Genomic DNA, 20018 nt, shown 5'->3' with positions numbered 1-20018 from the left:
AGCTAGGACTCTTCAGCCTGGAAAAGAGATGATGAAGTCTTGGAAAGCATGGATAAGGCAGATGAGAATTGATTGTGCATTGTTTGTGCCAGTAGGAGAGCTGAGGAGGCTAGAGCGAGCCAGGCTTAAAACAAACAGGTGGCGGTGGTGGTTCTATCTGCATCTGTGCAGCAGGGAAAGTTGTGCATGCGAACAATGAGTCTGAAGAGAGATGAGACAAGTTTATAGAGTCCCCCTGCCACTGTAGCTGCATGATGATAAAAGTGCTATCACTGCTGAAAAAAAAAAAAAAGATAGTGGTCATGAGATAAGCCTGTAACCTGTGAATGTTGGACAGATTTTGAGCTGTTGCTTCCCTGGAGAAATCAGACTAATGAGGGAGCAGCTGGACAAGCAAAATGAGCACTAGTTGGTTTGAATGGTGATACCTAACCCTTTTACCAAAACTTTCCGACTAAAGGTCATGCATCTTAAATAGTTTTAAGAACAGTCATAATAAGGTATTTCTCTAGGGCAGGAAGAGGGAGTGGTGAGGGATAAAAGAGCAACATATTTGGTCAGGAAGGGAAAACCTGGGATATTTATCTGTGTATATTAACAATATACAGAACAAGAAACATCAATAGGGTTTTTGCCATGCTGACTGGCAGGGTTGTGACTGATCTGTTTCAGAAACTCCTGTGCCAGTCCTGGATCTGGCTCAAGACCAGTGCTAAGCCAAGAGAAAGACTCCAATTTGAAAAGGTACTTGAATGAGTTAATGGGAGAAAATTATCACTCTCTAGTAAGAGGATAAAAAGCATGATAAAGCTTTGGACCTGATTGTATGACAGTTGCCCACAATAAAGCAGAAAGAGATTTTCTATAAAAATAATTAATTATCTGCAGTGGAGTTGTTCCTTGATGGCAGTTGAAGGAGTTCAAGAAACATTGCTAAAACAGTGGCTCAAAAATGGAGGAATGTGAAGTGAAGACTTGCTACTTGTGGGTGTCCTGTAGTTTAGATGAGAGAGTGCTTGAGAAGAAATCCTCACCATCAAACAGTACAGGCATGGGAGAGACACCCCTGGGTGACAATGCTGGAGACTTAGTAGGCACCTAACCAGAAACAACAGCTCAAGAGGGCAGGATCTAATTAGGTATTCATCTGAAGGATCAAATCCTGGAAAAATTGCACTGGATTAAAATATACCTGATGTGTAGAAAGGACTGATAGGAAATGGAAGAAAGAGACCAGTTTAATTCGTAAAGCATTCATGGTGAGCCACCACAGGTCATAGAGAATAAGAGTTACCATTGTGGATAAGGGCTCTGCATCCCAGCTGAAGCTCTGTGGTGCTGTTATGGTGCATTTCCTGTTAATGCTGTGCACAGTTTCTACTGAAGGATATTGCAAGAACAGCCACATTTTCCTGTGTGATATTCAGTTACACGTACCAGGAGGAGCAAGTGAGTGAGCAGTTCATCATGCCTTAAAGGTGCTTTTTTCTTGCAGGAAAGGTAGAGACTAATTGGTTGTAAATTATCTGTAACTGTCCCAAAGGGCATGCTCCCTGCCATGCTGTTTGGAAATTTGCAGTTGATGGCAGTTGAGCTAGATACATCTTACCCTGATTCTGCATTTGTAGGGATGCAGCCACTGACGACAGAGGTGACGGTGGATGAATTGCTGAGATAACCATACCAAGTTTACACCTGCAGTCATCAAGATACTGCGGTCAAGGTTCAGTGTGCCCTAGTTATTTCATGAAGTTTTCCAGTAGCTGCAGCCAAGCAAGGTCTGAAGTGGCAATGCTCAGTGCAAGCAGTGCCAGTACAGAGCCCATTCATCCACGTGAGGGCTCTCAGGAAAGGTAATACAAATGTGCTTTTCACGGGATCTGTTACACTACATTAAGAGTTGAAGAGGATGTTTGTGTTCCAAATTAAAGAGGCCTTATTTCAAGTTTTTCTATTTGGTTTCCAAAACAGAACCTAGAAAAAGGGGAGCTGCTTTTGCATCCAGGAAGACACTAAAAAACAGTGAGGAAAAATTTGCAAGGCCTGCCTTTCTTTAAAAGGACCGTACCCTTTAAAGAAATAAAACTATGACTCCTTGCAGATCTAGAATGCAAGAGCTTGTCCTGCTGTAGTTCTTTTCAAGCACCTGCACAGGAGGAAGAGGAAAGAGTAATCACACGGTTCTGGGTAAGAAGAAGGGTCTAATTCCATTTTTGTTCTCCACTTTGGTCTGACTGAACACCTTGTGGAAAGTGAAAGCTCCAGGCACTTGACCAGCTGTGTTTACCTGGTAGTGCTTAACCATCCTGATGACTGTTACTAAATCAGAGTAAAACAGATTTATTTGTGTAACTCATTCTTTGTGTGTGCAATAACCTTTCTGAATGAGTTGCTTTTCCAAGATGGCTGCTGAAATCAGATTGGATGCCGTTTCCTCTGTACATCTGCTACTACTGTTTTTATTTATTTGAGCTGCTGAATTGTTGTATGGTTTACAATACAGTGTTTTTCTTGGAGGTTTGCTGAATAAATGTCATATCTATGGATATAAGAATAGAAGAAGAGAGAACCCGTGGACATTCAAAATGAGCAAGGAAGGTGTGAATGATTCACGCACCTTCAGAAGATCCATGTGCCAATGCAGTGTCACTGCAGGACATGAAATTGCAGAATGCCCTTCTGAAACCTGGTCAGAGCCATTGTCACCTGCCAGTTTTGGAAGCTATCCACTTGGAAGAGAAGCACTTAAATGTGTCTATAATGTTTATGGTGGCACACGCTGGGTGCATTTTAGTGGAGTTCTCTGTAATGACATATTTACAAATCATTAATATCCTTGGAGTGTATCTCTGTCACTGAAAAGAATGGCTACCTGGAAAATTATGTTGATGGAGCCTGTCAGAATTTTGCATTTCTGACATCAGTATAGTCCACATTATGATGGGATTGTTTTTGACATTTAAGCAGGGGTTTGGAAGAAAGAGCTATTCTGTGATTCCTTTTTGCAAATGATAAATGGAGCTTCAGAACCATAAGGAGATAATGTATTTACTAGAAAACTTCCCAAATGTCCACATCAATAATAAATAATGGGAGATGTTATGTTCAGACTGAAGTACTGTTGGTGAAAGACGACCTCACGTAGTTGGTGAAAGGTCAGATAAAAGCTTACATTCCAAGAGCTACAAAGGGATTTACTCTCAAACTGGGATTGTCAGTAGGTGCTACTTAGCTGCTGAATACTCAAGCACAAGCATTGTATGATGCAACAGACATGCTAAAATCAGTGATTTCTAATACCAGAAGATCTGTAGCTGTCTAGGATTCAGGAATACCAACCAGCTTTTAAACTTTCATTGGAACTGCTTAAGAACAGTTGGTAAGAGTTGAACAGACATAAGCCATCAGTCTGACTGCTGGCCAGCAAGAGCTGGGAGGGGATATTGATGACTACTGACAGAAAGAAAGATAAGGAAGCAAGTGCATGGTGATTTCAAGAAGCATAGAGTGTAGAGTGATGCTTATGAGAGTGATCCTCTCCAACAGAAATACGACCAGGTGGTCATTGTACAAGCAGGAATTGATGATATAGATCTCGGGAAAGAAAACCCTACTCAACACATTGGATTTTTTTTTTTGATAACTGTGTTAATTCTTGTCCAAAGCTACACATGAGAAAAGTACTCGTACTCAACAAGATCCATCTTCTGGGTACCAAAATGGTTCATCAAGTCCCTGTGAAAAAAACACAAGGCAAGTGAGGCGCAGTACAGCCTGCAAGTGCTGCTGAAGTTATCTTCCTGTCATATGGTTAGGATGAGCCTGCTCCAGAGAATAAATGGCAGTAATACAGCATTTTCAGTGCTTGTGGAACATGCCTGGTTGTGAGCACTATATGAAAGTGAAGAAAATCCAGCAGAATTGATGTAGTGCTTGAAGTTTACCCAGAGATATCAATCAAAACTGCTGAGAGATGCAGGGTGGATCCAAGGCAAACAGTCTTTCCAAGAAAATAACAGCAGGTCCCACACCAAAGAGCACTGTTTTTTTCAGAAGGTCAACAAAGTCAAGCCTAAATAAATCCTTGAACAAAGAATAGGAGATAAATAAGCACATTGCAGAGAAAATTCAACTATGCTATACCAGAGTTTCTATGCAACATACTCAACAGAGATCACTTTGTGGAAACTGAGCCAAATTATCTCAGGAGAAAGTAGATTCATGTATTATTTTGCAAGTGGTTAGTGACTCACATGATAGCTGTACATCAGTCATAACCCACACAGATATTCTTGAGTTCTTCTTGCATTCAGCAATACCATGTCTTACTTAATATATTAGAAAGCTCTAACACAGTTCTAATTAGGACACTTATAAAGTAATTTAATGGACTGGATAAAGTAGCATGTTTTCTTGGAAATGCTGTACTTGAACCCTTGAAAGCAAGTAACCTTAATATTTAGTCAGAGAATGCAGGCGTCACCTGACCTTTCTCAAGCTTGGCAAAGCATGTGAGCTTTTACCAATTTTGTTGTTGTGTTTTTTAAAAGTTTGTGAATTCACACACAATTTCTGTTTCCTTAAGAGTGCAAACACTGATTTCAGCAAGTGTTTTCATACTAATGCTCTTAGGCCAAAAGGAGTAAAATAACCCTGCCAAGCTTGTGCCATGGAAATCCTACTAATGCTATTATGTACTGTGTGCAAATTGTCAAGAAGGAATTTGGGGATAAACACTGCCATGTGAATTTCTTCTCTTGTTATGGGTCCAGGAAGATACCTTCATGGCTGGATAACTGATGCCAAAAGGAGTTTGGGCAGTTTATATACGTCTGTATTGCCATCACCCAAAGTTGTCCCTGCATCTGGAATTCCACTATGCATATTCCGATCAAATTCATGACTGCATATGCATGAGGAATGGACTCAAGAGACTGGCAAACTGCAATCTGAACCAATTGATGATTGACTGTAAGGAAAACAATGTGCAATGTCACTTCAACAGAGATTTTGAAGAGGAGAAGTTACAATATTAGAAATGTTAGAAACAGTAGTTTCTTAAAAGAGGCTTACAGCAAACCTAACGTGCTTTCATTAAATCAAAACATGTACTTACTTTCCTAACACTTAAAAATGATTTTTGCTTCTAGTTCCTTAGTAGTAGTAGGTATTGTTTTTTGCTAATACATAATCATATGTCATAATGCAAAATATATTAATCAGAATTTTGGAGGCTACTGCTATTAAGAATATAATCATATCTACTATGCTACTTATAATTAATGGGAGCTTATGGACAGAGAGATCATCATAGAATGTCTTGGGTTGGAAGGGACCTTAAAAATCATCTAGTTCCAACACCCCTGCCCTGGGCAGGGATGCCACCCAACAACTTAGGTCACCCAAGGCCTCATTAACTTGGCCTTGAACAACTCCAGGGATGGGGCATCCACAGCTTCTCTGGGCAACCCGTCCCAGTGCCTCACCACCCTCTGAGTAAAGAATTCCCTCCGAACATCTAATCTAAATCTCTCCTTTTTTAGTTTTAAACCATTCCCCCTTGTCCTATCACTATCTGACCATGTAAAAAGTCACTCTCCTTTTTTATAAGTCCCCTTCACATACTGAAAGGCTGCAGTGAGGTTTCCCTGGATCCTTCTCCAGGCTGAACAGCCCCAGTTCTCTCAGCGTTTCTTCACAGGAGAGGTGCTCCAGCCCCTTGATCATCTTTGTGATGGACCTTCCTCTGGACCCGCTCTAACAGCTCCACGTCCTTCTTGTGCTGGAAGCCCCAGATCTGGATGCAGCACTCCAAGTGGGGCCTCACTTGGACAGCTCAGAAGGGCACAATCTCCTCCCTCGATCTGCTGGCCACCCCTCTGTTGATGCAGCCCAGGATGCAGTTGGCCTTCTAGGCTGCAAGTGCACACTGCTGGCTCATGTCGAGCCTTTTGTCCACCAGAACCCCCAAGTCCTTCTCTGCAGGGCTGCTCCCAACGAGTTCTTCTCCCAGTCTGTCTTCATGTGTGGGATTGCCCCAGCCCAGGTGCAGCACCTCGCACCTGGACTTGTTGAACCTCATTTGATTCACGTGGGCCCAGTTTTCTAGCTTGCGCAGGTCCCTTTGGATGGCATCCCTTCCTTCTGCTGTATCAACTGCACTGCTCAGCTTGGTGTCATCTGCAAACTTTTCTGATCCCATCCCTGCACATCCAGATATCATCTCTGTATTTTTTCCTAGGCCATATGTCTCTGCTCCCACTGCCTGTGCATTTCTTTCTTTCACCCCATTTTGTCCAGCAGGTCCTTGCTCAGCCATGCCAATTTCCTGCCTTCCTTGCCAGATTTCTTACACATGAGGATGGAGAGCCTTTGTGCTCTAAGAAAAGTGTCCTTAAAGAGTTGCCATCTCTGATCAGTTCCTCTGTCCCTAAGGACAGTATCCCAGAAATTCTTTAAATACCTGGAATTTCACTCTCCTGGAGTTCAGAGTCCTGACTTTTCTCTTTGCCAGGCCCATATTCTTCAGATCACAAACTCAGCCATGGTGTGGTCGCTGCAGCCCAGGCTGCCTCCAGTCTCAGCCTCGTTAACGAGTTGGTCTGTGTTGGGGAGCACCAGGCCCAGTAACGCCTCTCCTCTGGTTGGTTTGCCACAAACCTGGGCCATGAAGTTACCCTCGGCACACTGCAGGAGTCTCCTGGGTTGCTTGTGGCCTGCTGTGCTGCTCTCCCAGCAGATGTCCAGGGGTCGAGGTCCTCATCAGGATTACAGCCTGCAGGCACGACGTTTCTTGTAGCTGATGCCAGAAGCCCTCACCAACAAGCTCCCCTTGGCCAGGTGGCCTGCAGAAGACCCCGACTACGAGGTATCCTCTATTGGTCTGGCCTTAACTTTTACCCACAAGCTCTCGTCCTGTCTGGGTCTGTTTGTTAGAGACAGCTCATTGCAATCTGAAAAAAACAAAAACAAAAACAAAACAGGAAAGATCTGAAGAATAAAATAAAGGAAAAAAAAATCTCAGATGACACAAATAACATATTTCTTCTCATGGTTCCTTGACTTTGAAGAGAACTTGGGATAATCCAGCAGTTTTCATGCTTTATTATGAGACATTGGTGGTGGACTGTTATATACTAGAGCTGGATGGAAACTTAGTAAGGTGGAAAAAAATTACTGGCTGGTGTAAAAGCCTAACCAGAAAAAAATATTGCTTTGTGCATCCAGATTTGTCTTATGTGAATAGATGAAACACTATTAATTTTTTTTTGATATTCTCTTTGTTGTCAAATTTTCACTGCTGTTATTAAATGTTTAAATGTTCTTAAATGTTGAGAATGCAGTTTTACAATGCAAATCCAAAGTTTTAATGAGAGAATGATATATGTAGGATTACTTCAGCATTTTCTCTCTCTTCTTGTCTCCCCTTCTCCCTCCTGAAGTGATAAAATGCAGAACAGAAGACAGAAGCTGAGGAAACCCTAAACATGCCTTTTCTACTAAGGGAAATTGGTTGTCACCTTTGATCAGAGGGAGGAAGTGGCCAGAAAAAAGAGTTTTGTCCTGCTCGCCTGTGGCTGCTGCAGCAGTTTACAATGTTCTTACAAACCTTTGATTTCTAGGGTGAGGTGTCTCCCCATTGCACCTCCTTCTGCCTGTCTCCTCCAGCCTCCTTGGTGGACGCTGCCTTCATTGCTCTGTGTTAGAGATGCTTCACCTGCCTCTCCAAGGCAAACACTAAAATGAAGGTGCTCAAGATCTGTAGAGAGCTGTTTAAATAACCAGTACCTGATAGCTGGACTTCCAGGCAGCAAGGGGAGTAGGGCTGGATCCCTCAGAGCAGTGGGAGCAAGCAACTTGGCCGCCATCAGTAGGGCAGGAGAGGGCTGCAGGGCTCTGCTGGCTTCATCAGCCAGCCAGGCTGATGGGCAGGGTGAGCCACACATGCTGTTTTATGACTGGGGTTTTAACAGCACCAAATCCATTCTTAGGGTCTTTTGTACAGCAACATTGATGGCCTTGACGCACAGCCATTGCTTGTAGTATGGGAAGTGGTGGTGCCTGAGAAAACAGAGCCCTGAAGTGATAGCACAAGGATATATATCCTTCTCAGGTTGTATGTTTCTGCTTTATGGAGCTGCAAGGAACCACTTTTCCTCCTCTGTGAGGAGACAAGTCATACTCTTTTCAGCATGAACCAACTCTCCAAGTTCTGCCAGATAAATTGGGGTGAAAAAAGGCTAAATAAGGCTCCTGATCTTGCTCCGCTTTCCACGCACAGAAAGATGTACAAATGTGGTGGAGAAGTATTCCTCCTCACAGAAATCATGTATCTTACAGGTTGCAAGAGGCAGGCCAGAGTCATTCATACACTTAATTTCTCTGTGGGGCACTTGAGCTGAATCCTTAAGTGGTATAAATCACTGTGGTGTCATTAGCCATGCTGACTTCAGCAGAGCTGGGCTGATTGATGGCAGCTGAAGGGCTGGACCCCTATTTAAAAGCAGTTTTCTCAACTCTGAATTCCTGGACATTTTTTTAACCTATTGCTTAGAAACAGATATAGCTGAAATAAATAAATAAATGCATAAAGTCAAGAGTATTACAGGATGTGGCTCTGTTTCCTTGGAAACCTGATCTTTTTCTTATCCAGTTCTTTTTTTTTTTTTTTTTGTCTGTTAGCCAATTTAACCTCTCTATCCTTCTATTAAAACTCTTCCTCATTAAAAGCATGGTTGCAGGGTTTTTGCTAGAGAAATGTGGGCAAAGAAATATCAGCTTTCGCATCTGTTTGGTGAATTTAGAAAAAAAAAAAAAACATCTGAGCTGTAGGGAAGAATGTAGAGGAGGGCGAAGGGCAGAGGGAAATATATTGTATTAAAAATAAAAATATGATTCACTTTGGATAAACACTCAGTAAACTGGTGGCAGGCATGCAATCTGTAATCACTATCTTTTCTTCCTGTGTTTGTTCCACTCGGCATTACGTTAAGAGATGCTCTATCACTTAGGTGTACAAAGGGTGCAGTTTGGAGTAGTATGACACGAAATTAGTTACATAATGGTATGTGCCCAGTAACATTTAAAAGCAGAAATTGCTGTCTGACTGACTTGATGGGTTGCTGTTGGAGGGAGTGTTGGGTATTGTGGCAGTTGTCTGTCTCTTCTTCGTTTTCATTTCTGAGTCACTTTCTCAGCCTTGGTGACAGGGCTTTCACATTGAGAACTGCCAATAAAGAATCCAATTGTTTTTTTGAAAGCCTCATGCTAATTAATTCATACTCTGAAATACGCCTGAATGACAATGGAGCTGTCTGAGCAGTTCCTGATTGCTTTTGACTGGGCCAAGTTGCTCTTTCTGTTATAATGTTGGACACAGCTTTTGTCTTGTCTACACTCCTGATAATGTAGAGGTGATTTTTTAAGTGGTGACCTGACCCAGCTTTAGGAGCAATAACATTGTTTTTCTCTCTTCTTCTGTTTTCTGATTGGTGAATAATGTAGTGTGCTTTAGTGGCAAGGTGCTGAACTTCTGCAGAGGATAGAAGTGCAAGTTCCCACATCAAGAGATGTTACAGAAAATTGCATAAATATTCCTGTGTGTTTTTCATTGGTGGCAACTAGTATTTTTAAAGTAGATCTTGCATAAAGATCTTGTTGCGGTAAGCTCCAGGTGGGTGCTGATCTCAGCATGGTCTTGTAGTTCTGTGATTTCTTCTGCATATGGAAGGTCAAGCAGTTTAACCATGGGTAAGATCAGATGGCTTGAAAGCTCCATAGGGGTGAAAATGCTTTTTTATTTTCCTTGAAGGAGCACTACTCAGGCTTATGTGGTGTGTGTCAATATTATTTATAGTGAATTTTAAGATACTAATTGATTGCCCGAGAGAAAGATAAATGCCCTAGCATGTCAAATAATATCTTTGTTTCCCCTTCCCTTCCTGCTTCCAACAACTGTAATGTCTTCTTTATGTTGCCTGGTCTCAGGACATGGCTTCCACAGGGCTTTACCCCAGCCACATACAAAAAATGGATTTGGGAGCAGGGCAGATTGAACATGCTTCTTTCCATTGCTCCATGCTTGCATTGCCTTCCCTGACAGTGGGGAACTGAAACAATCTCCTTTTTGGCATTACTGCTCTGCTGCTCTTTTCCTTCCATAAAATCTTTTTCAGTGTGCTGTGAGCCTGGTGGACAAGAGAGAGCCAGGGCTGATCTGAGAGACATGCCATGCTTCTGACTTGCTGGTGAAGCAGTAGTAAACCTGGCTTATGTGCTGGAGTGTTAATCAGAATTGCAAGTGAGAACCTTAATTGCAATACAACCACTTTTTTCACCACAAGTAATCAACAGAACTTTGAGTCAGAGAAATGAGGTGTAAAAGCAACTTCTTGTGGAAAGACCCTGCTGGGGACAGTGAGGCTAGCTCAGGGAACTGAGCAAGCCAGACCTATTGTCCTGTATGGAAGACCATTTTGTGTTCAGCATGGCTTGGTGGAGCCCTGTTATATCTGCACTTTGGAACCAAGGGGACTCATTGGAAGCAACCAGGCTGGCTTTCCAAAAAGTCTTCCAGGCTTCCAGCTGAATTCTTGGCCATATATCAGGGTGTATAACTGTGAGAAAGGAAGGATGAAAATCTGTTAAGCAAGCTGTAAGACATTTAACTTCTAGGTGGGCTGGAAGAAATTCTTGCCACCTTCATATGCAATTGCCTCTCTTTCCTGTGATCCCGTATTTCTTGCCCTGTCACGTAAACAAATACGGTATGTCATATGGCTAAAATGCCTTTGTCATGTGCTTTGTGTGATTAAGCACTGCTTGTAACAACAACCATGTGACCAGATATGTGCTTGTTATGTGATAGGATCTGTCAGTCACATAATGATAAGGCGGAGTTTCAAGTCCTTTGTGATAAGGCAGAAGGTCAAGGTGGTCTGGAACACAAGGAGTTAGATGACGAGTGATAGGTGACATGAACTCCTCATCCAAACAGGTCAATATCAGCGCTTGAGATCATTCCCAAACTCCCTTGTGAAAGCAACTTCCAATGCTTGTCTGGGATAAATAAAAGCAAGGAAAGTCTTTGTTTCCCATCACCAGAAATGATCTCCAGAGCCATTCAGTTTCCACAGAGATACTTATTTAATTAAAATATGTATCACTTCCTCTAATTATTTCTTGGATAAACTTGGTGGGAGTAGGGAATGAGAAGGGGGAATTCCCATAGGAACCATCAAGCATGTTACTTATCTCAATTTAGAGTCTTTTCTTTACCTAGCAAAGTGTATCCTCTGGTAATCCTAGGATGCCTTTGCTCTTGTACTGGACTTTCTTCCACAGAACTTCTCTCAAGAAGTGATACTCTCTCAAAAGATCTTGAGATCTCTCAAGAAGAGATCTTTGCTACAAGTTTGTGCTGTACTGCCAGCAGAGCACCCAATTCCAGATTCACAGATCCAAAGGCCAGAAGGGATCAGTTATCTTGTATGATCTCCCACATAATGCGGGACATGGAATTTCACCTGCTAATTTCTACATCGAGCCCATGACTTCTGTCTGAGCTAGACAGTGTTTTCTGTATGCCTTGCATTAGCACTTTATTTCCCACTGAGGGATTGTTTTATGTGCTATAGGATACATCTGTGGTGGAGACTGGCTGCAACTCCTTGTTCTCCACCTCTCAGCTAGTCACATCATCTGATGATGGTGTTATGGGGCTGAGGATAGGAAGTAGCTCCCTGGGGGGCAGAGGAGAGCTCAAGCTTTTCTGCAGCTGCTGGCATCTGGGCTGTGGTGTGCGAGCTGGAGGGAAGCTCCAGTGTGGTGCTGGGAGTACAGGAGTTGCTGCTACAGCAACCAGGGATTGGGAGCTAAAGTTGCAGAGGGTGTGGAAATCCTCCCAGTCTGGTCCAGCAGGAACTAGCTAGAGCTGTCAAACCACAGAATCACAGAATGGCCAAGGTTGGAAGGGACCTCTGAAGATCATCTAGTCCAACCCCCCCTTGCCGAGCAGGATAACCTAGAGCACGTTGCACAGGGTGGCATCCAGGTGGGTTTTGAGTATCTCCAGAGAAGGAGGCTTCACAACCTCTCTGGGCAACCTATGCCAGTGGTCTGTTACCCTCACAGTAAAAAAGGTGCCCATCACCCGCAGCCATTCCCTGTCCATCCGTCCTCTCCAGTCTGCAGCTGACATCTCCAAACCAATTTGTGGGGTGGACACAGGCAGTGGGAACGGGGTACATTCAGCCCCCTCCACGTGACACCACACCAATGACTGCAGGCAGAGACTTTGAAAAATAATATAATAATTTAATGAAACAATAATTGTGGCTGCCACCACCAGCCCAGCCGCAGGCAAGGCCCAGCTGCCCACTTAGATGCCTCCTAATGCCTAGTCTATCTTCTTTTAGTTTAAGACCATTCCCCCTTGTCCGATGCCTTCTTACAGGTAAGAGGTATAAATGGTATAAAACGGGCCTGATTTATACCCCAGACGGACCTCCTTTTGTCTGAGAATCTTCCTGTACTGCTCTGTGGAGAGCAGCCCATGCTGGAGCAGTCTGCTCCTGAAAGATTGTACCTTGTGGTACGGCTCCCGGCCTGGCAGTTTTCAGGCTGGCAGGCATTTGCTTCTGCCTCAGGTTCAGGAGACTTTTTCTGTCAGCCTTTTTCCTGTTAGGGCATGGTCACCTTTATGGCTACTGCCCTCACCCAGTTACCCAATCCCATGATAATTTCCCATCCCCCAAATGACTTCCATCTGGGTTGGTTTTCAGGATTTATTTTTCTTTTTCCTTAAATACGGGGCCTGGCCTGGCAACCTGCATGGTTGCCGGCCCCCAGCTCCTCCTGCTGGGCCCTGCGCAGCCATGTTGTGTCCCCAGCATTGGCGTTCAGCGGGGACCGGCGCTGTCTGCGCCCATCCTGCTCCCAGTGCCACGAGAAGCTGTGGACGAGCTGTCGTGGCATGGAGGGGCTGTGCTGCGAGACGCTGCAGGACCGGTAGCTGAAGGGGCTCCGCCACTGCTGCTGCCGCCACCACCCCAGCCCCGGGAACCTTCCCCAAGGCCAATGGGCTGAGGCGTCCCGCATGGGGTGTGGCACCAGCCTCACGATGGCAATGATGGGCTGGCGGCAGAGCGGGCAGGTAGCTCTGTGGGCAGCCCACGGCTGAATGCACTCCCTGCAGAAGGAGTGCCCGCAGGGGTCCACACGAGCTGCGTCAGCCAGCAGGCCCAAGCAGGTGGTACAGGTCTCTTCTCTTGGGGCCTCCTCTGGCAGCTTCTGGTGTGGATTGCTCATGGTGCCCATGGCTGCTCCGGTGTGGAGATGCTTGTCCTCCCTGGGAAAGCTGCTCTGATGACAAGTGGGTATCAAGCACCTTCGGTCCTCAGCAGCTCCCTTGCGGGTCGATGGCAGAACCTCAAAGACTCACGGCCCACCAGCAGCACCTTGACGACTTGCGCTCTGCCAGAAGGACCTCGATGCCTTGCCTGCAACCAGAGGGACCTCAGCATCTCACATGCCCCAGAAGGACGTCGACATCTTGTGTTCCACCAGAAGGATCTTGACATCTCAAGTTCCACCAGAAGGATCAGGGTGCCTTACCTGCCACCCAGAAGGACCTCACGTCTCTTGTGCCACAAGAAGGACCTTGACGTCTCGCGTGCCACTGGAATGACCTCGACGTCACGCCTTCCACCAGTAACACCTCCACCTCTCACGTTTCAGCAGTGGGACCCCAGCCTCTCGAGTGTCACCAGCCAGACCCAACGCAGGCTGGATGCTCAGGGCTCTTATGGCCAGCTGCGTTTTGTGAGGCCATAGGGTGACAGTTACTGTGGTGACTGTTGTGAGAAAATTCTGACATGAAATGGCTGCTCCATGCTGACAGGAGCAATGTCTGCCAGGCTGGACCCCAGCCTGGGAGCTTGGCCTTTGGCCTGGGAACTGTGCCTGGGGGACAGGGATGTCCTTGACATGCAGCTGGACACCTGAGCACTGGAGACACCCTGAAGAGACCATTGAGGATGGCACAAAATGAAACTGAGGAACAACTTATCACCTTCCCAGGTGATAAGTTGTTCCTCAGTTTCTTTTTGTGGTAAGTTGTTGATAAGTTGATAAGTTGATGAGCCTGGGCACAAGGAAATTGGCCCAAGAAAGTGGGAATGCATGAGAAATCAAGAGTTGTTTAAAGAATATCAGGAACATCATCAGCTATTGGCTGTCCCAGGAGGATGGTAGAAATGAACAGCATCTGTTGGTTACCTGAAGTGGTGGTGTCATCAGAATCATCACAGAACCACAAAATCACAGAATGGGTAGGGTTGGAAGGGACCTCTGAAGATCATCTAGTCCAACACCCCTGCCGAGCAGGATCACCTAGAGCACATTGTGCAGGACGGCATCCAGGCGGGTTTTGAATATCTCCAGAGAAGGAAGACTCCGCAACCTCTCTGGGCAACTTGTGCCAGTGCTCTGTCACCCTCACAGTAAAGAAGTGCCCTCTCATATTCAGCCAGAACCTCCTGTGCTTCAGTTTGTGCCCATTGCCTCTTGTCCTGTTGCTGGGCACAGCTGAAAAGAGACCGGCTCCATCCTGTCGACACCCTCCCCTCACATATTTATACACATTAATGAGGTCTCCCCTCAGTCTTCTCCTTTCCAGGCTAAACGGGCTGAGTTCTCTCAGCCTGTCCTCGTACGACGGGTGCTCCAGTCCTCTCATTATCTTCATAGCCCTCCTCTGAACTTGCTTCAGTAGTTCTATGTCTCTTTTGTACTGGGGAGCCCAGAACTGGACACAATACTCCAGGTGTGGCCTCACCTGGGCTGAGTAGAGGGAGAGGATCACCTCCCTTGACCTGCTGGCAACACTTTTCCGAATGCAGCCCACGATACCATTGGCCTTCTTGGCCACAAGGGCACATTGCTGACTCATGGTCAGCCTGCTGTCCGCCAGGACTCCCAGGTCTCTATCTGCAGAGCTACTCTCCAGCATGTCAGCCCCCAGCCTGTACTGTTGCTTGGGATTATTGGACTCTTGTTTTTTAACCCAGCCAGCAGCTAAGTGCCATACAGCCATTCTCCCACCCTCCTCCCTCCCTCTGTGCGATGGGGGAGAGAATCATGAAAAAATGAAAGCCTGTGTGTTGAAATAAAGACTGTTTATTAGGACAGAAAAAAAAAGGAAAGTGATAATAATAATGATAATAGTACTAATACTAATAATGTGTACTAAACAAGCGATGAACAACTCAGTTGCTCACCACCCACTGACCGATGCCCAGCCTATCCCTGAGCAGCCGGTTCTCCCACCCCTGCCAGCCACCCTGTATTAATTGTTCAGCATGACGCAATATTGGTGTCACATAGGCACTGATCACCCATCAGGTCATTACAGAGTCTGAGGGAATTTTTGAGTTTTGATTCTTGTATTCTGTTTACTGTTATTCTACTTAGAGTGAACATTTTTCTAATTAAATGTTTGCCACATTTTAAATTTCAAGTATGCATTCAGATGCACATTATAGTAAAGCAGCTCTGAATATTGAACTAGTAATTCTACTGAAATCTCTACCTGAATTCTACTGAAATCTCTACCTGAGATGACAGCTCAAACGTTAGAGAACAAGTATATTTAACTCAGTAGTCAGTTGGATAAACTAATAAGGAAAATATACTTCTTAAATCTGATAGCTATCAGCAGCATACATTGGGCTCCTAGATCTAATTTTATTTGTCTTTTTTCCAAATCAAGCTTTTATCTCTGGATGCCTTGATTCAACCTCAGTGATAGCCAAAATGATTATTGCCATCTTTCCTGGAAAACAGGAATGAGCACAGGGTCCATTGTTATCTCTTGCTGTCTGCTTTCTTCAAGTGATGCCAGTCTGTTCCTGGGAGAGGAGTTTGCCCTGGAAGAAAGGAGCAGAGGGGTGAAATTAAATCTCTGGTACAAATACAGAGAAAACAGTGAATTTTTGTTTTGAAAAGCAATAGCTGCTGTGGATATTTCAACTGCCCTTTAATTAATTAATTCCCTTAGGGGAAAATATCTCTTCGTTTCCTATGCTTTCAAAATTTTGGAAATTTTACGCCTCCACAAGAGGTCTGCTGGGTGTTCATCAGGTATGCACTTGAAGCAGCACTGTCTCACCCTGGCACAGCTTCCCTTCATACAGCCTAGCCCACAGCAGCCACAAACACAGCTGCTTTGCCTCTACCATTCAGCCCCCTGGAGGTGGATGCTCAATTTATGGGCTCCAGGTAACTGAACTCCTTCTGCTTAATGCAGTAGTGATACACTCAAGGTAGGGTCTCTTCTGCATTACAGATGGCTCTAGGTATGTTCATTTGGCCAACATGAGCAGTTAGCAAACTGCAGTGTTGCTCAGGCTGGTAGCAGATATGATCATGAGATACAGTGCTGGAAGACAAAGTTGTGAGCCTGCTGGTTTTGTGGGAGCAGCAGTCTGGCAGGAGATCAGACCACAGTGCTTGTGTCTGCTGTTGGTGGTATTTTTCTGCCTGATCCTAAATCAGAGGTGTAATGATAAAAGAAAATGTGGGTAAGGATAAATCTGTGTTTAGGTTGAATGCATAGATTAAAAACATTTACTCTCTTGTGTACTTGCTAACATTTTAAAAATTAACACTGCTTATAAAACATCCTTGTGCGCTTGTGTCAGTTTCCTTTCTCCACAAACTCCAGCATTTGTGAGTCCATTTCTTGCTGACCTTCTGAAACCCAGGGAATACTCAACACAAATGGATTAACACCACATTTTGTTTGCAGATAATGGTATTTGCCAGGTGATTCATCTTCAACAGCTGTTGTTGTAGGACTGCCAGCTTTCATAATTTATGGGGGTTTTAAAAAAAAACCTATATCCTGGTATCACTTTGGAGAGGAGAGATTTGTTTTTCAGAAATGACCTTTTCTATTCTAAATGTGTGAAGGAAGTTTGAAAATATGAACCTTAAAGCTGAGAAAACCTTTTTAAATAATCCCACATAACATTTCATGAGATTTGAGGATGTGATCTGTGGCTTCTGAATACTCTGTATGTACTGTGACAGTGCTCTATTAGCTTTTCTTAGGTAGTTTTTCACTGTGTTTCTCTTCTCTTTTTTCCTGGCAGTCTTCCATGTTGCCTTTTTTTTTTCTTTTTTTTTTTTTTTTCCCTTCTGGCATAGAATAAGCTTTTAAAAAACACATTGCTAGTCAATGCCAGAAGAGAGAAAAGAAGAGCTCTAATATGTGGCATCTGCTGGAATATATTATCAAATTAAAAAAAAATTAGCACCACAATAGCTACATTATGTCATAAACGTCACAATTCTGTGTTGTATTGACTTCATTATAATTACTCCAGGCGGAGGTAATTATGTGAGGTATGCTGAAGATCTGGCGATTTGAAATGGCTGAGCAAACCCTAAATTGACAAATGGAGATGAATATCCTCTGTCCCTCAAAATCCTCCATTTAGAAGAGAAACTTCTGCTGCTCATCTTTGAAATCTTTGCACTAGTTGGTAGCATGGCACTGAATTACCCAATTGTGCTGGCACGTATAAAACTTGTCTCTCCATAGCAACAAGAGATTATCATGGTAATAAATTCAGCTGAACCATATATGCACATTTTATTCTGCTGCTCCCTATCTGCTTTACCTTAAGTGACTTTTCCTTCGATAGTCGGTATAAAGTTATCACACTGACTTTTAGGGAAGTGTAGTACCAAGATTAGATGTTTACTTGGACTTTAGAAAGGCATTTGGTACTGTTTCCCACAGCATTCTCCTGGAGAAACTGGCTCCTCGTGGCTTGGATGGAGGTATTCTTCACTGGGTAAAAATCTGGCAAGGTGGCTGGGCCACTGTGAATGGAGTTAAAGCCAATTGGAGGCCAGTCACCAGTGGGGTCCCCCAGGGCTTAGCACTGGAGCCAGTTCTGTTTAACATTTTTATCAGTGCTCTTGATGAGGGGATCGAGTGCACCCTCAGTGAATTTGCAGACACTAAGTTGGGCAGGAGTGTTGACCTCTGCTTGAGGGAAGGAAGGCTCTGCAGAAGGATATGGACAGGCTGGATTGATGGGCCATATTCTCTTGTGTGGGATTCAACAAGGCTAAGTGCTGGGTGCTGCACCTGGGTAATAACATCCCCATGCAGCGGTATAGGCTTGGGGAAGAGTGGCTGTAAAACTGTCAGCAGAAAAGGACCTGGGGGTGCTGGTTGACAGTTGGCTGAACATGAGCCAGCGGTGAGACCAGGTGGCTGAGAAGGCCAATGCCATCCTGACCTGCATCGGAAATTGGTGGTCAGAAGGACTAGGGAAGTGGTTGTCCCCCTGTACTCAGTGCTGGTGAGACCCCACCTCAAGTGCTGTGTTCAGTTTTGGGCCCCTTGCCACACACAAGATTAGGGTTGCTTGAGTGCGTGCAGAGAAGAGGACCAAAAACTAGTGAGGAGAAAACAAGAGGCGCAAGGAGGGGCTGGGGGCCCTGGGGCTGCTTGGCCTGGAGGGGAGGAGCCTGAGGGCAGAGCTCCCTGCTCTCCACAGCTGCCTGACAGGAGGCTGCACCCAGGAGCAGCATGTCACTCTCCTTGCTCACGTGACAAGTGACAGGACGCGAGGTGACAGCCCCAAGCTGCACCAGGGGGGTTTGGGCTGGGTGTCAGGAAGGATTTCCTCACAGAGAGGGCGACCAGGCCTTGGAAGGGGCTGCCCGGGGTAGTGGTGGGGTCCCCATCCCTGGAGGTATTTAAGAAGATGCAGTATTTGGGAAAATGTTTTAGTGGTGGACTTGGTCATGTTAGGTTGATGGTTGGTTTTCATGATCTTAAGGTCTTTTCCAACCTGAAAGATGCTATTCTATTCTATTTTCTATTCTGAGACACATAGCCAAGCTTCCAAAGTTTGAGATCAATTTAAAATTTCTCCTTACCATGTATTGCCTTTAAGGGTACAAGAAGGAGTATGGGAAGATGACCATTTATTAGTGGAAAGCAGTTGGAGTAATGTGCCAGCCTAAATTTCTTTAAGCTTCTTTCAAAATTGCAGCCTTGCTTCTTGTTCTTAAGTCCTTTCTAATCTCCCACTAAATTTATTGGCAATTGCTGTCATTCCCATTTGAACAGGAGGAGGTGGTCCTGGGCTTTTAAATAGAAGAAAAAAATGTAAGAAGATGAATGCAGAAAGAAGAGGGAAGGGCAGTACTCTAGCAATAGTTTCATGTAATCAGTTTGGATAGTAATGCACAAATTCCTGATTTCTAAAAATGATAAATATGGCACGTTGACCATATGTTGGGAAAATGTCTTTTAAGGGGGGCTCTATTCCCTGAACTTGTTTTTCAGAACAGCATTAGTTTCCTGTACAGCATCTTGTCCTTCCTACCCCTGCCAGAAACTTTGAAACCAAAGCTTTAAATATGCAGCAGGAAAAAAAAAAAAAGGCAACTTCACCATCTCATCTGCCAAGAGACCTTACTATATTCATCCAGATCATTATACCCTACACAACTGTGTAACCTACCTAATTTTTCCTTAATGATTGCTTTCTAAGGTAAAGAAACATCCCTCACAAATTGACTCATTCTACAGCTGAAAACAATCATGTGAAGGCTGAGAGTGAAGGGGAAGCATCCAACCTCCTGTTGTATTCTCATTTCCACTCAGGAGAGAGCCAGGAAAGGTCAGAAAGAGCACCAGGCTAATAATCAGTGGCTTGAGGAAACGGGCCATGCAGCTGAGTCACCAGGTGCATTGTTTTTTTTCCATCTTGCTGTACTTTGCACTCAAAATGTCCTGTGCTTCTGGCATTTATGAACACTTGTCCAGTGAATTAAGTTGGCTCAAACATATATATATATAAAAATTAAAAAATGTATATTTATTGGCACCAACCAACCTGCAAAATAGAGTGTGGTGGTTTTTTTTTTTTTTTTTTTTGGCCTGGTTTCTTTCAATGTGTCTGTAGCTTCATTAGATCCAGCATATGACA

The sequence above is a fragment of the Cygnus atratus genome, chromosome 2, assembly GCF_013377495.2.
Source record: "Cygnus atratus isolate AKBS03 ecotype Queensland, Australia chromosome 2, CAtr_DNAZoo_HiC_assembly, whole genome shotgun sequence".
NCBI classification, from domain to species: Eukaryota; Metazoa; Chordata; class Aves; order Anseriformes; family Anatidae; genus Cygnus; species Cygnus atratus.
This window is presented reverse-complemented; position numbering follows the sequence as displayed.